Genomic DNA, 17,274 nt, shown 5'->3' with positions numbered 1-17,274 from the left:
CAAGCGAGGCATAAAAACCATGAACAGAGACAAGGGAGCCTTCATCCTCTCTACCACCTGGAGCAGCATTTTGGCGGAGTGAACGGACAGCGGGGGGCGTGACTTGCCTTCATTCTTGTGACAGGTAAGTCACGCCCTCATGGAACATCAGCTGATAAAGACGGGCCACAAGACACCATCATGTGACACTCTGAAGAAGGCGAAAGACTTTCGTATTGTGACATCCTCAAGGCCTAAACACTCATCCGAGCAAATGTAAGGTAGATTTTGTTAACCTGCCCGGAGAAAAAAATCAACGAAAATAATTTGTATTTGTTTTAACCAGTTGGTGGCGCTACCACTGCGATCAAAAATAAGTTGGCAGCCGTCTTCAGGGCCTGAATATCCTCAAATGTGAAAAATTTCGAGAAGATGGATCATCTGAATCATTTTGCAGGAACTTTTGTTGCCACGGAGAATAATCAGACTCTGCGGCACCGTAATAGCCACGCCCTTCGAAGGAAAGTCACAAAAATAGGGATAGAGTAAGATCAATGTCTTGAGTCTTTTCTAGCCAATTTTCAATCAGATTCGTTAAAAGGGCACCGTGCAGTACGTCAAAATGTAAAAAATGATATTGATTGGCGCAAGGTGTATAAATGAATATAAATATATAGATGTCTTCAGGTACAGACTCTTTATGTACATGTGAAGTTTTGGATTTTTAGCAGCATGTGCAGGAGAGTTATTAAGCATTTTGTCCATTGCGGCGAAGGAAATCTTAAGTGAAAACTTTGATGCCTCGCCCCCGTCATATAGTATTTCGGAAACAAAAAATTTTAGCCCCAGTGTTTGTGCCAGGTCTTCAGATGCTACAGACAGAATTTTAAGGCAATCAGATGAAGCCTTTAGGATCAGGGTGCAAAAGAATGACCCCTGTAAACATGCAAAAAAGGGCAAAAGTCGGACTTTCAAAAATTCATAACTCACTTCCTGTTCATATTAGACGTTAAAATATCAAATTTTTCGCCATGCCCGATGAGACTGCCAAGTTTGGTGAGTTTTTGTGCATGTTTCGGGGGTCAAAAATGCGATCGAACAATCGGAAAAATAATAATAAAAATAATTTCTACAAAAACAATAGGGACTTCGCAGCGGTCGCTGCTCAGACCCTAATAATAATAATAATAATAATAATAAAAGTAATAATATCTTCTACAAAAACAATAGGGACCTCGCCGCGGTCGCTGCTCGGGCCCCAATAATAATTTCTACACAAAGTCCATTGTGGTGACCCGCCCCCTTTTAAGTAAATTCAAAATGGCCGACTTCCTGTAAAACCTAGCTCATTGCTCCAATAGACTTTTTTGTAGGTCTTGGTCTTATACATACAGTGAACCCTCGCTACTTCGCGGTTCACCTTTCGCGGGTTCAGTGCTTCGCGGGTCTAAAAAATATTCGGGGGCATTGTAGTTTCGCCGAGCGGCACGACGGGGCGCTGGAGCGGTTAGACGGCCGGCGTGCGCCGAAGAAGAGCGTGGGCGAAGAGGAGAGTGGACGAAGAAGAGCACGTTCCCCCGGACACGATCGGTGGCGACGTTTCGCGCGGTTCGGACCGTACCAGAGCTCCGGCCAGCGTGCGTGGCAGTTAAGCCGTAGAGGAGCACCTTCCCCGGGCACGGGCGGTGCCAAGCGGCCCCTAAGTTTAACCGAATGGAAGCTCCGGAGGAGGAGGGCATGCTCGCGTCACAGTAAGCCGAAGAGGAGCACCTTCCCCGGGCACGGGCGGTTCCAAGCGGCCCCTAAGTTTAACCGAATGGAAGCTCCGGAGGAGGAGGGCATGCTCGCGTCACAGTAAGCCGAAGAGGAGCACCTTCCCCGGGCACGGGCGGTGCCAAGCGGCCCCTAAGTTTAACCGAATGGAAGCTCCGGGGGAGGAGGACGGGCGTGTGTCACAGTTAAGCCAAATTGGAGCACCTCTTCTGCCCGGGCACGAGCGGAGCGCGAGGCTGTCAGTTATGAACGAATAAATGAATAAATAAATAAAGAATGCCACCTTTCATTTCACAGGGCACACCGGACGGCGTACCAGCAGGTAAAAGTCGGAGTAATTAAATAAATACAAAAAGAATGGCTGGGGAATAAAAAAATAATACGTTTTAATAATAATTTGTTTTTTTTTTTATAACATGAATTTCACTCTCTCTCTCCCCGTATATATATATATATATATATATATATATATATATATTTATATATTTATTATATATATTGTATATTTTTTTTAAGCATTTTTGAAGGTGCGCCGCTACTTCGCGGATTTTCAGTTTTCGCGGATGGTCTCGGTCCCCATTAACCGCGATAACAGAGAGTTCACTGTACTCCATAAAATTTACAAAAAGCGAGGTGAAACATTCAACCAGAGCTGCTTTTTTTTAACATTTCTCGAGGGCCATGGCGAGCCATTTCAAAAAAGCTGCACAACTAACGTATAAAATATTGATAAATTTGCTCGGCCTGATGTGTGTGTAAAGTTTTACGAGTTGTCGTTCATATTTAGAACCTCATAATCAGCTTTGTTTTATTGCCGAACAGTGCAATGCCACTCCCACAACTTTTCACGAAAAATCACGAATTTCGTATTGTGACATCCTCATGGCCGAAACAGTCATCCGAGCATATATGAGGGCGACCTTGTTGAGTTGCACGGAGAAAAACATCCAAGAAAATAACTTGTATTAGCTTTTACCAGTTGGTGGCGCTACTACTACGATGTAAAATAAGTTGGTAGATGTCTTCAGGGCTGAAGTATCCTCAAATGTGTACAACTTCGAGAAGATAGGATCATCTGAGTCATGTTGCCGGAGCTTTTGTTGCCACAGAGTACAATCGGACTTTTCAGCACCTTAATAGCCACGCCTTTTGCCAAAACGTCACAAAATTCGGCAGAGAGTAAGATCATTGTCTTGAGTCTTTTCTGACTAATTTTCAGTCGGATTCGTCAAAAGGGCACCGTGCAGTACGTGAAAATAAAAATAAAAACAAATTTTTGATTCCACTTGGCGGCACTGTGTGTATAACAAAATAATAACATTAAGATGTCTTCAGGTCGGGACGTTTTATTTACAGGTGAAGGTTTGGATTTTTAGGAGCATGTGCAGGGGAGTTATTAAGCATTCATTTATTTGTATTAGGTTCATTTTGTCTTCTTATTATTGATATTTGACTGATTCATTAAAAGCAGACAATTATGTTTTAGGTTAATTTTTTACCTGACATGTTTCGGCGAGTCTTTCGCCTTCTTCAGAGTGTCGCATGATGGTGTCTTGAGACCCGTCTTTATCAGCTGATGTTCCATGAGGGTGTGACTTACCTGTCAAAAAAATGAAAAAATCAGAGCAGTAAAAGAACAAGCACAACATGAACATTACAAATCAGCAATCACTGACCACTGCAAAAGGGAAAACCACATCATGGACCGGGAGAAGGGCAGGGTCATCCGCACAGAAGAGAACAAACAACAGCGCTGGATCAGAGAGGCCATTGAGATCTGCAAGCGAGGCATAAAAACCATGAACAGAGACAAGGGAGCCTTCATCCTCTCTACCACCTGGACCAGCATCTTGGCGGAGTGAACGGACAGCGGGGGGCGTGACTTGCCTTCATTCTTGTGACAGGTAAGTCACGCCCTCATGGAACATCAGCTGATAAAGACGGGTCACAAGACAGCATCATGTGACACTCTGAAGAAGGCGAAAGACTTTTGTATTGTGACATGCTCAAGGCCTAAACACTCATCCGAGCAAATATAAGGTAGATTTTGTTCACCTGCCCGGAGAAAAACATCAACGAAAATAATTTGTATTTGTTTTAACCAGTTGGTGGCGCTACCACTGCGATCAAAAATAAGTTGGCAGCCGTCTTCAGGGCCTGAATATCCTCAAATGTGAAAGATTTCCAGAAGATGGATCATCTGAATCATTTTGCAGGAACTTTTGTTGCCACGGAGAATAATCAGACTCTGCGGCACCGTAATAGCCACGCCCTTTGAAGGAAAGTCATAAAAATAGGGATAGAGTAAGATCAATGTCTTGAGTCTTTTCTAGCCAATTTTCAATCGGATTCGTTAAAAGGGCACCATGCAGTACGTCAAAATGTAAAAAATGATATTGATTGGCGCAAGGTGTATAACTGAATATAAACATATAGATGTCTTCAGGTACAGACTCTTTATGTACATGTGAAGTTTTGGATTTTTAGCAGCATGTGCAGGAGAGTTATTAAGCATTTTGTCCATTGCGGCGAAGGAAATCTTAAGTGAAAACTTTGAAGCCCCGCCCCCGTCATGTAGTATTTCGGAAACAAAAAATTTTAGCCCCAGTGTTTGTCCCAGGTCTTCAGATGCTACAGACAGAATTTTAAGGCAATCAGATGAAGCCTTTAGGATCAGGGTGCAAAAGAATGACCCCTGTAAACATGCAAAAAAGGGCAAAAGTCGGACTTTCAAAAATTCATAACTCACTTCCTGTTCATATTAGACGTTAAAATATCAAATTTTTCGCCATGCCCGATGAGACTGCCAAGTTTGGTGAGTTTTTGTGCATGTTTCGGGGGTCAAAAATGCGATCGAACAATCGGAAAAATAATAATAATAATAATTTCTACAAAAACAATAGGGACTTCGCAGCGGTCGCTGCTCAGGCCCTAATAATAATAATAATAATAATAATAAAAGTAATAATGTTTTCTACAAAAACAATAGGGACCTCGCCGCGGTCGCTGCTCGGGCCCCAATAATAATTTCTACACAAAGTCCATTGTGGTGACCCGCCCCCTTTTAAGTAAATTCAAAATGGCCGACTTCCTGTAAAACCTAGCTCATTGCTCCAAGAGACTTTTTTGTAGGTCTTGGTCTTATACATACAGTGAACCCTCGCTACTTCGCGGTTCACCTTTCGCGGGTTCAGTGCTTCGCGGGTCTAAAAAATATTCGGGGGCATTGTAGTTTCGCCGAGCGGCACGACGGGGCGCTGGAGCGGTTAGACGGCCGGCGTGCGCCGAAGAAGAGCGTGGGCGAAGAGGAGAGTGGACGAAGAAGAGCACGTTCCCCCGGACACGATCGGTGGCGACGTTTCGCGCGGTTCGGACCGTACCAGAGCTCCGGCCGGCGTGCGTGGCAGTGAAGCCGTAGAGGAGCACCTTCCCCGGGCACGGGCGGTTCCAAGCGGCCCCTAAGTTTAACCGAATGGAAGCTCCGGAGGAGGAGGGCATGCTCGCGTCACAGTAAGCCGAAGAGGAGCACCTTCCCCGGGCACGGGCGGTGCCAAGCGGCCCCTAAGTTTAACCGAATGGAAGCTCCGGGGGAGGAGGGGGGGCGTGTGTCACAGTTAAGCCAAATTGGAGCACCTCTTCTGCCCGGGCACGAGCGGAGCGCGAGGCTGTCAGTTATGAATGAATAAATGAATAAATAAATAAAGAAAGCCACCTTTCATTTCACAGGGCACACCGGACGGCGTACCAGCAGGTAAAAGTCGGAGTAATTAAATAAATACTAAAAGAATGGCTGGGGAATAAAAAAAATAATACGTTTTAATAATAATTTGTTTTTTTTGTTATAACATGAATTTCACTCTCTCTCTCCCCGTATATATATATATATATATATATATATATATATATATATATATATATTTATTATATATATTGTATATTTTTTTTAAGCATTTTTGAAGGTGCGCCGCTACTTCGCGGATTTTCAGTTTTCGCGGGTGGTCTCGGTCCCCATTAACCGCGATAACCGAGGGTTCACTGTACTCCATAAAATTTACAAAAAGCGAGGTGAAACACTCAACCAGAGCTGCTTTTTTTAACATTTCTCGAGGGCCATGGCGAGCCATTTCAAAAAAGCTGCACAACTAACGTATAAAATATTGATAAATTTGCTCGGCCTGATGTGTGTGTAAAGTTTTACGAGTTGTCGTTCATATTTAGAACCTCATAATCAGCTTTGTTTTATTGCCGAACAGTGCAATGCCACTCCCACAACTTTTCACGAAAAAGGACGAATTTCGTATTGTGACATCCTCATGGCCGAAACAGTCATCCGAGCATATATGAGGGCGACCTTGTTGAGTTGCACGGAGAAAAACATCCAAGAAAATAACTTGTATTAGCTTTTACCAGTTGGTGGCGCTACTACTACGATGTAAAATAAGTTGGTAGATGTCTTCAGGGCTGAAGTATCCTCAAATGTGTACAACTTCGAGAAGATAAGATCATCTGAGTCATGTTGCCGGAGCTTTTGTTGCCACAGAGTACAATCGGACTTTTCAGCACCTTAATAGCCACGCCTTTTGCCAAAACGCCACAAAATTCGGCAGAGAGTAAGATCATTGTCTTGAGTCTTTTCTGACTAATTTTCAGTCGGATTCGTCAAAAGGGCACCGTGCAGTACGTGAAAATTAAAATAAAAACAAATTTTTGATTCCACTTGGCGGCACTGTGTGTATAACAAAATAATAACATTACGATGTCTTCAGGTCGGGACGTTTTATTTACAGGTGAAGGTTTGGATTTTTAGGAGCATGTGCAGGGGAGTTATTAAGCATTCATTTATTTGTATTAGGTTCATTTTGTCTTCTTATTATTGATATTTGACTGATTCATTAAAAGCAGACAATTATGTTTTAGGTTAATTTTTTACCTGACATGTTTCGGCGAGTCTTTCGCCTTCTTCAGAGTGTCGCATGATGGTGTCTTGAGCTGATGTTCCATGAGGGTGTGACTTACCTGTCAAAAAAATGAAAAAAATCAGAGCAGTAAAAGAACAAGCACAACATGAACATTACAAATCAGCAATCACTGACCACTGCAAAAGGGAAAACCACATCATGGACCGGGAGAAGGGCAGGGTCATCCGCACAGAAGAGAACAAACAACAGCGCTGGATCAGAGAGGCCATTGAGATCTGCAAGCGAGGCATAAAAACCATGAACAGAGACAAGGGAGCCTTCATCCTCTCTACCACCTGGACCAGCATCTTGGCGGAGTGAACGGACAGCGGGGGGCGTGACTTGCCTTCATTCTTGTGACAGGTAAGTCACGCCCTCATGGAACATCAGCTGATAAAGACGGGTCACAAGACAGCATCATGTGACACTCTGAAGAAGGCGAAAGACTTTCGTATTGTGACATGCTCAAGGCCTAAACACTCATCCGAGCAAATATAAGGTAGATTTTGTTCACCTGCCCGGAGAAAAACATCAACGAAAATAATTTGTATTTGTTTTAACCAGTTGGTGGCGCTACCACTGCGATCAAAAATAAGTTGGCAGCCGTCTTCAGGGCCTGAATATCCTCAAATGTGAAAAATTTCGAGAAGATGGATCATCTGAATCATTTTGCAGGAACTTTTGTTGCCACGGAGAATAATCAGACTCTGCGGCACCGTAATAGCCACGCCCTTCGAAGGAAAGTCACAAAAATAGGGATAGAGTAAGATCAATGTCTTGAGTCTTTTCTAGCCAATTTTCAATCAGATTCGTTAAAAGGGCACCGTGCAGTACGTCAAAATGTAAAAAATGATATTGATTGGCGCAAGGTGTATAACTGAATATAAACATATAGATGTCTTCAGGTACAGACTTTTTATGTACATGTGAAGTTTTGGATTTTTAGCAGCATGTGCAGGAGAGTTATTAAGCATTTTGTCCATTGCGGCGAAGGAAATCTTAAGTGAAAACTTTGAAGCCCCGCCCCCGTCATATAGTATTTCGGAAACAAAAAATTTTAGCCCCAGTGTTTGTCCCAGGTCTTCAGATGCTACAGACAGAATTTTAAGGCAATCAGATGAAGCCTTTAGGATCAGGGTGCAAAAGAATGACCCCTGTAAACATGCAAAAAAGGGCAAAAGTCGGACTTTCAAAAATTCATAACTCACTTCCTGTTCATATTAGACGTTAAAATATCAAATTTTTCGCCATGCCCGATGAGACTGCCAAGTTTGGTGAGTTTTTGTGCATGTTTCGGGGGTCAAAAATGCGATCGAACAATCGGAAAAATAATAATAATAATAATTTCTACAAAAACAATAGGGACTTCGCAGCGGTCGCTGCTCAGGCCCTAATAATAATAATAATAATATTAATAATAATAAAAGTAATAATATTTTCTACAAAAACAATAGGGACCTCGCAGCCGTCGCAGCTCGGGCCCTAATAACAATTTCTAGAAAAACAATAGGGACCTCGCAGCGGTCACTGCTCGGGCCCTAATAATAATAATAATAAAAATAATAATAATTTCCACAAAAACAATGGGGACCTCGTAGCGGTCGCTGCTCAGGCCCTAATAATAATTTCTACAAAAACAATAGGGACCTCGCCGCCGTCGCTGCTCGGGCCCCAATAATAATTTCTACACAAAGTCCATTGTGGTGACCCGCCCCCTTTTAAGTAAATTCAAAATGGCCGACTTCCTGTAAAACCTAGCTCATTGCTCCAAGAGACTTTTTTGTAGGTCTTGGTCTTATACATACAGTGAACCCTCGCTACTTCGCGGTTCACCTTTCGCGGGTTCAGTGCTTCGCGGGTCTAAAAAATATTCGGGGGCATTGTAGTTTCGCCGAGCGGCACGACGGGGCGCTGGAGCGGTTAGACGGCCGGCGTGCGCCGAAGAAGAGCGTGGGCGAAGAGGAGAGTGGACGAAGAAGAGCACGTTCTCCCGGACACGATCGGTGGCGACGTTTCGCGCGGTTCGGACCGTACCAGAGCTCCGGCCGGCGTGCGTGGCAGTTAAGCCGTAGAGGAGCACCTTCCCCGGGCACGGGCGGTGCCAAGCGGCCCCTAAGTTTAACCGAATGGAAGCTCCGGAGGAGGAGGGCATGCTCGCGTCACAGTAAGCCGAAGAGGAGCACCTTCCCCGGGCACGGGCGGTTCCAAGCGGCCCCTAAGTTTAACCGAATGGAAGCTCCGGAGGAGGAGGGCATGCTCGCGTCACAGTAAGCCGAAGAGGAGCACCTTCCCCGGGCACGGGCGGTTCCAAGCGGCCCCTAAGTTTAACCGAATGGAAGCTCCGGAGGAGGAGGGCATGCTCGCGTCACAGTAAGCCGAAGAGGAGCACCTTCCCCGGGCACGGGCGGTTCCAAGCGGCCCCTAAGTTTAACTGAATGGAAGCTCCGGAGGAGGAGGGCATGCTCGCGTCACAGTAAGCCGAAGAGGAGCACCTTCCCCGGGCACGGGCGGTGCCAAGCGGCCCCTAAGTTTAACCGAATGGAAGTTCCGGGGGAGGAGGGCGGGCGTGTGTCACAGTTAAGCCGAATTGGAGCACCTCTTCCGCCCGGGCACGAGCGGAGCGCGAGGCTGTCAGTTATGAATGAATAAATGAATAAATAAATAAAGAATGCCACCTTTCATTTCACAGGGCACACCGGACGGCGTACCAGCAGGTAAAAGTCGGAGTAATTAAATAAATACAAAAAGAATGGCTGGGGAATAAAAAAATAATACGTTTTAATAATAATTTGTTTTTTTTGTTATAAAATGAATTTCACTCTCTCTCTCCCCGTATATATATATATATATATATATATATATATATATATATATATATATATATATATATATATATATATATATATATATATATATATATATATTTATTATATATATTGTATATTTTTTTTAAGCATTTTTGAAGGTGCGCCGCTACTTCGCGGATTTTCAGTTTTCGCGGGTGGTCTCGGTCCCCATTAACCGCGATAACCGAGGGTTCACTGTACTCCATAAAATTTACAAAAAGCGAGGTGAAACACTCAATCAGGGCTGCTTTTTTGAACATTTCTCGAGGGCCATGGCGAGCCATTTCAAAAAAGCTGCACAACTAACGTATAAAATATTGATAAATTTGCTCGGCCTGATGTGTGTGTAAAGTTTCACGAGTTGTCGTTCATATTTAGAACCTCATAATCAGCGTTGTTTTATTGCCGAACAGTGCAATGCCACTCCCACAACTTTTCACGAAAAAGGACTAATTTCGTGTTGTGACATCCTCATGGCCGAAACAGTCATCCGAGCATATATGAGGGCGACCTTGTTGAGTTGCACGGAGAAAAACATCCAAGAAAATAACTTGTATTAGCTTTTACCAGTTGGTGGCGCTACTACTACGATGAAAAATAAGTCGGTAGATGTCTTCAGGGCTGAAGTATCCTCAAATGTGTACAACTTCGAGAAGATAGGATCATCTGAGTCATGTTGCCGGAGCTTTTGTTGCCACAGAGTACAATCGGACTTTTCAGCACCTTAATAGCCACGCCTTTTGCCAAAACGTCACAAAATTCGGCAGAGAGTAAGATCATTGTCTTGAGTCTTTTCTGACTAATTTTCAGTCGGATTCGTCAAAAGGGCACCGTGCAGTACGTGAAAATTAAAATAAAAACAAATTTTTGATTCCACTTGGCGGCGCTGTGTGTATAACAAAATAATAACATTAAGATGTCTTCAGGTCGGGACGTTTTATTTACAGGTGAAGGTTTGGATTTTTAGGAGCATGTGCAGGGGAGTTATTAAGCATTCATTTATTTGTATTAGGTTCATTTTGTCTTCTTATTATTGATATTTGACTGATTCATTAAAAGCAGACAATTATGTTTTAGGTTAATTTTTTACCTGACATGTTTCGGCGAGTCTTTTGCCTTCTTCAGAGTGTCGCATGATGGTGTCTTGAGACCCGTCTTTATCAGCTGATGTTCCATGAGGGTGTGACTTACCTGTCAAAAAAATGAAAAAATCAGAGCAGTAAAAGAACAAGCACAACATGAACATTACAAATCAGCAATCACTGACCACTGCAAAAGGGAAAACCACATCATGGACCGGGAGAAGGGCAGGGTCATCCGCACCGAAGAGAACAAACAACAGCGCTGGATCAGAGAGGCCATTGAGATCTGCAAGCGAGGCATAAAAACCATGAACAGAGACAAGGGAGCCTTCATCCTCTCTACCACCTGGAGCAGCATTTTGGCGGAGTGAACGGACAGCGGGGGGCGTGACTTGCCTTCATTCTTGTGACAGGTAAGTCACGCCCTCATGGAACATCAGCTGATAAAGACGGGCCACAAGACACCATCATGTGACACTCTGAAGAAGGCGAAAGACTTTCGTATTGTGACATCCTCAAGGCCTAAACACTCATCCGAGCAAATGTAAGGTAGATTTTGTTAACCTGCCCGGAGAAAAAAATCAACGAAAATAATTTGTATTTGTTTTAACCAGTTGGTGGCGCTACCACTGCGATCAAAAATAAGTTGGCAGCCGTCTTCAGGGCCTGAATATCCTCAAATGTGAAAAATTTCGAGAAGATGGATCATCTGAATCATTTTGCAGGAACTTTTGTTGCCACGGAGAATAATCAGACTCTGCGGCACCGTAATAGCCACGCCCTTCGAAGGAAAGTCACAAAAATAGGGATAGAGTAAGATCAATGTCTTGAGTCTTTTCTAGCCAATTTTCAATCAGATTCGTTAAAAGGGCACCGTGCAGTACGTCAAAATGTAAAAAATGATATTGATTGGCGCAAGGTGTATAAATGAATATAAATATATAGATGTCTTCAGGTACAGACTCTTTATGTACATGTGAAGTTTTGGATTTTTAGCAGCATGTGCAGGAGAGTTATTAAGCATTTTGTCCATTGCGGCGAAGGAAATCTTAAGTGAAAACTTTGATGCCTCGCCCCCGTCATATAGTATTTCGGAAACAAAAAATTTTAGCCCCAGTGTTTGTGCCAGGTCTTCAGATGCTACAGACAGAATTTTAAGGCAATCAGATGAAGCCTTTAGGATCAGGGTGCAAAAGAATGACCCCTGTAAACATGCAAAAAAGGGCAAAAGTCGGACTTTCAAAAATTCATAACTCACTTCCTGTTCATATTAGACGTTAAAATATCAAATTTTTCGCCATGCCCGATGAGACTGCCAAGTTTGGTGAGTTTTTGTGCATGTTTCGGGGGTCAAAAATGCGATCGAACAATCGGAAAAATAATAATAAAAATAATTTCTACAAAAACAATAGGGACTTCGCAGCGGTCGCTGCTCAGACCCTAATAATAATAATAATAATAATAATAAAAGTAATAATATCTTCTACAAAAACAATAGGGACCTCGCCGCGGTCGCTGCTCGGGCCCCAATAATAATTTCTACACAAAGTCCATTGTGGTGACCCGCCCCCTTTTAAGTAAATTCAAAATGGCCGACTTCCTGTAAAACCTAGCTCATTGCTCCAATAGACTTTTTTGTAGGTCTTGGTCTTATACATACAGTGAACCCTCGCTACTTCGCGGTTCACCTTTCGCGGGTTCAGTGCTTCGCGGGTCTAAAAAATATTCGGGGGCATTGTAGTTTCGCCGAGCGGCACGACGGGGCGCTGGAGCGGTTAGACGGCCGGCGTGCGCCGAAGAAGAGCGTGGGCGAAGAGGAGAGTGGACGAAGAAGAGCACGTTCCCCCGGACACGATCGGTGGCGACGTTTCGCGCGGTTCGGACCGTACCAGAGCTCCGGCCAGCGTGCGTGGCAGTTAAGCCGTAGAGGAGCACCTTCCCCGGGCACGGGCGGTGCCAAGCGGCCCCTAAGTTTAACCGAATGGAAGCTCCGGAGGAGGAGGGCATGCTCGCGTCACAGTAAGCCGAAGAGGAGCACCTTCCCCGGGCACGGGCGGTTCCAAGCGGCCCCTAAGTTTAACCGAATGGAAGCTCCGGAGGAGGAGGGCATGCTCGCGTCACAGTAAGCCGAAGAGGAGCACCTTCCCCGGGCACGGGCGGTGCCAAGCGGCCCCTAAGTTTAACCGAATGGAAGCTCCGGGGGAGGAGGACGGGCGTGTGTCACAGTTAAGCCAAATTGGAGCACCTCTTCTGCCCGGGCACGAGCGGAGCGCGAGGCTGTCAGTTATGAACGAATAAATGAATAAATAAATAAAGAATGCCACCTTTCATTTCACAGGGCACACCGGACGGCGTACCAGCAGGTAAAAGTCGGAGTAATTAAATAAATACAAAAAGAATGGCTGGGGAATAAAAAAATAATACGTTTTAATAATAATTTGTTTTTTTTTTTATAACATGAATTTCACTCTCTCTCTCCCCGTATATATATATATATATATATATATATATATATATATTTATATATTTATTATATATATTGTATATTTTTTTTAAGCATTTTTGAAGGTGCGCCGCTACTTCGCGGATTTTCAGTTTTCGCGGATGGTCTCGGTCCCCATTAACCGCGATAACAGAGAGTTCACTGTACTCCATAAAATTTACAAAAAGCGAGGTGAAACATTCAACCAGAGCTGCTTTTTTTTAACATTTCTCGAGGGCCATGGCGAGCCATTTCAAAAAAGCTGCACAACTAACGTATAAAATATTGATAAATTTGCTCGGCCTGATGTGTGTGTAAAGTTTTACGAGTTGTCGTTCATATTTAGAACCTCATAATCAGCTTTGTTTTATTGCCGAACAGTGCAATGCCACTCCCACAACTTTTCACGAAAAATCACGAATTTCGTATTGTGACATCCTCATGGCCGAAACAGTCATCCGAGCATATATGAGGGCGACCTTGTTGAGTTGCACGGAGAAAAACATCCAAGAAAATAACTTGTATTAGCTTTTACCAGTTGGTGGCGCTACTACTACGATGTAAAATAAGTTGGTAGATGTCTTCAGGGCTGAAGTATCCTCAAATGTGTACAACTTCGAGAAGATAGGATCATCTGAGTCATGTTGCCGGAGCTTTTGTTGCCACAGAGTACAATCGGACTTTTCAGCACCTTAATAGCCACGCCTTTTGCCAAAACGTCACAAAATTCGGCAGAGAGTAAGATCATTGTCTTGAGTCTTTTCTGACTAATTTTCAGTCGGATTCGTCAAAAGGGCACCGTGCAGTACGTGAAAATAAAAATAAAAACAAATTTTTGATTCCACTTGGCGGCACTGTGTGTATAACAAAATAATAACATTAAGATGTCTTCAGGTCGGGACGTTTTATTTACAGGTGAAGGTTTGGATTTTTAGGAGCATGTGCAGGGGAGTTATTAAGCATTCATTTATTTGTATTAGGTTCATTTTGTCTTCTTATTATTGATATTTGACTGATTCATTAAAAGCAGACAATTATGTTTTAGGTTAATTTTTTACCTGACATGTTTCGGCGAGTCTTTCGCCTTCTTCAGAGTGTCGCATGATGGTGTCTTGAGACCCGTCTTTATCAGCTGATGTTCCATGAGGGTGTGACTTACCTGTCAAAAAAATGAAAAAATCAGAGCAGTAAAAGAACAAGCACAACATGAACATTACAAATCAGCAATCACTGACCACTGCAAAAGGGAAAACCACATCATGGACCGGGAGAAGGGCAGGGTCATCCGCACAGAAGAGAACAAACAACAGCGCTGGATCAGAGAGGCCATTGAGATCTGCAAGCGAGGCATAAAAACCATGAACAGAGACAAGGGAGCCTTCATCCTCTCTACCACCTGGACCAGCATCTTGGCGGAGTGAACGGACAGCGGGGGGCGTGACTTGCCTTCATTCTTGTGACAGGTAAGTCACGCCCTCATGGAACATCAGCTGATAAAGACGGGTCACAAGACAGCATCATGTGACACTCTGAAGAAGGCGAAAGACTTTTGTATTGTGACATGCTCAAGGCCTAAACACTCATCCGAGCAAATATAAGGTAGATTTTGTTCACCTGCCCGGAGAAAAACATCAACGAAAATAATTTGTATTTGTTTTAACCAGTTGGTGGCGCTACCACTGCGATCAAAAATAAGTTGGCAGCCGTCTTCAGGGCCTGAATATCCTCAAATGTGAAAGATTTCCAGAAGATGGATCATCTGAATCATTTTGCAGGAACTTTTGTTGCCACGGAGAATAATCAGACTCTGCGGCACCGTAATAGCCACGCCCTTTGAAGGAAAGTCATAAAAATAGGGATAGAGTAAGATCAATGTCTTGAGTCTTTTCTAGCCAATTTTCAATCGGATTCGTTAAAAGGGCACCATGCAGTACGTCAAAATGTAAAAAATGATATTGATTGGCGCAAGGTGTATAACTGAATATAAACATATAGATGTCTTCAGGTACAGACTCTTTATGTACATGTGAAGTTTTGGATTTTTAGCAGCATGTGCAGGAGAGTTATTAAGCATTTTGTCCATTGCGGCGAAGGAAATCTTAAGTGAAAACTTTGAAGCCCCGCCCCCGTCATGTAGTATTTCGGAAACAAAAAATTTTAGCCCCAGTGTTTGTCCCAGGTCTTCAGATGCTACAGACAGAATTTTAAGGCAATCAGATGAAGCCTTTAGGATCAGGGTGCAAAAGAATGACCCCTGTAAACATGCAAAAAAGGGCAAAAGTCGGACTTTCAAAAATTCATAACTCACTTCCTGTTCATATTAGACGTTAAAATATCAAATTTTTCGCCATGCCCGATGAGACTGCCAAGTTTGGTGAGTTTTTGTGCATGTTTCGGGGGTCAAAAATGCGATCGAACAATCGGAAAAATAATAATAATAATAATTTCTACAAAAACAATAGGGACTTCGCAGCGGTCGCTGCTCAGGCCCTAATAATAATAATAATAATAATAATAAAAGTAATAATGTTTTCTACAAAAACAATAGGGACCTCGCCGCGGTCGCTGCTCGGGCCCCAATAATAATTTCTACACAAAGTCCATTGTGGTGACCCGCCCCCTTTTAAGTAAATTCAAAATGGCCGACTTCCTGTAAAACCTAGCTCATTGCTCCAAGAGACTTTTTTGTAGGTCTTGGTCTTATACATACAGTGAACCCTCGCTACTTCGCGGTTCACCTTTCGCGGGTTCAGTGCTTCGCGGGTCTAAAAAATATTCGGGGGCATTGTAGTTTCGCCGAGCGGCACGACGGGGCGCTGGAGCGGTTAGACGGCCGGCGTGCGCCGAAGAAGAGCGTGGGCGAAGAGGAGAGTGGACGAAGAAGAGCACGTTCCCCCGGACACGATCGGTGGCGACGTTTCGCGCGGTTCGGACCGTACCAGAGCTCCGGCCGGCGTGCGTGGCAGTGAAGCCGTAGAGGAGCACCTTCCCCGGGCACGGGCGGTTCCAAGCGGCCCCTAAGTTTAACCGAATGGAAGCTCCGGAGGAGGAGGGCATGCTCGCGTCACAGTAAGCCGAAGAGGAGCACCTTCCCCGGGCACGGGCGGTGCCAAGCGGCCCCTAAGTTTAACCGAATGGAAGCTCCGGGGGAGGAGGGGGGGCGTGTGTCACAGTTAAGCCAAATTGGAGCACCTCTTCTGCCCGGGCACGAGCGGAGCGCGAGGCTGTCAGTTATGAATGAATAAATGAATAAATAAATAAAGAAAGCCACCTTTCATTTCACAGGGCACACCGGACGGCGTACCAGCAGGTAAAAGTCGGAGTAATTAAATAAATACTAAAAGAATGGCTGGGGAATAAAAAAAATAATACGTTTTAATAATAATTTGTTTTTTTTGTTATAACATGAATTTCACTCTCTCTCTCCCCGTATATATATATATATATATATATATATATATATATATATATATATATTTATTATATATATTGTATATTTTTTTTAAGCATTTTTGAAGGTGCGCCGCTACTTCGCGGATTTTCAGTTTTCGCGGGTGGTCTCGGTCCCCATTAACCGCGATAACCGAGGGTTCACTGTACTCCATAAAATTTACAAAAAGCGAGGTGAAACACTCAACCAGAGCTGCTTTTTTTAACATTTCTCGAGGGCCATGGCGAGCCATTTCAAAAAAGCTGCACAACTAACGTATAAAATATTGATAAATTTGCTCGGCCTGATGTGTGTGTAAAGTTTTACGAGTTGTCGTTCATATTTAGAACCTCATAATCAGCTTTGTTTTATTGCCGAACAGTGCAATGCCACTCCCACAACTTTTCACGAAAAAGGACGAATTTCGTATTGTGACATCCTCATGGCCGAAACAGTCATCCGAGCATATATGAGGGCGACCTTGTTGAGTTGCACGGAGAAAAACATCCAAGAAAATAACTTGTATTAGCTTTTACCAGTTGGTGGCGCTACTACTACGATGTAAAATAAGTTGGTAGATGTCTTCAGGGCTGAAGTATCCTCAAATGTGTACAACTTCGAGAAGATAAGATCATCTGAGTCATGTTGCCGGAGCTTTTGTTGCCACAGAGTACAATCGGACTTTTCAGCACCTTAATAGCCACGCCTTTTGCCAAAACGCCAC

The 17,274-nt window shown here is 43.7% G+C and overlaps 1 long non-coding RNA gene across 1 annotated transcript; it reads right to left on the bottom strand.

Annotated features, from left to right (window-relative positions):
* Positions 1 to 6,681: 6,681 nt before the first annotated feature.
* Positions 6,682 to 10,927, bottom strand: LOC148314335 (uncharacterized). Its single transcript, XR_015841823.1, has 4 exons — positions 10,824 to 10,927; positions 10,647 to 10,747; positions 6,846 to 6,946; positions 6,682 to 6,768 (listed from the first exon to the last, which is right to left on the bottom strand). It is a non-coding gene; the product is annotated as an uncharacterized LOC148314335 (long non-coding RNA).
* Positions 10,928 to 17,274: the final 6,347 nt, after the last annotated feature.

This window comes from Idiotropiscis lumnitzeri, unplaced genomic scaffold, assembly GCF_059441095.1.
Source record: "Idiotropiscis lumnitzeri isolate Australia: NSW breed Sydney's pygmy pipehorse unplaced genomic scaffold, RoL_Ilum_1.0 HiC_scaffold_324, whole genome shotgun sequence".
NCBI classification, from domain to species: domain Eukaryota; kingdom Metazoa; phylum Chordata; class Actinopteri; order Syngnathiformes; family Syngnathidae; genus Idiotropiscis; species Idiotropiscis lumnitzeri.
The sequence above is the reverse complement of the archived record's forward strand: the minus strand, read 5'-3'. Positions and strand labels throughout refer to the sequence as shown.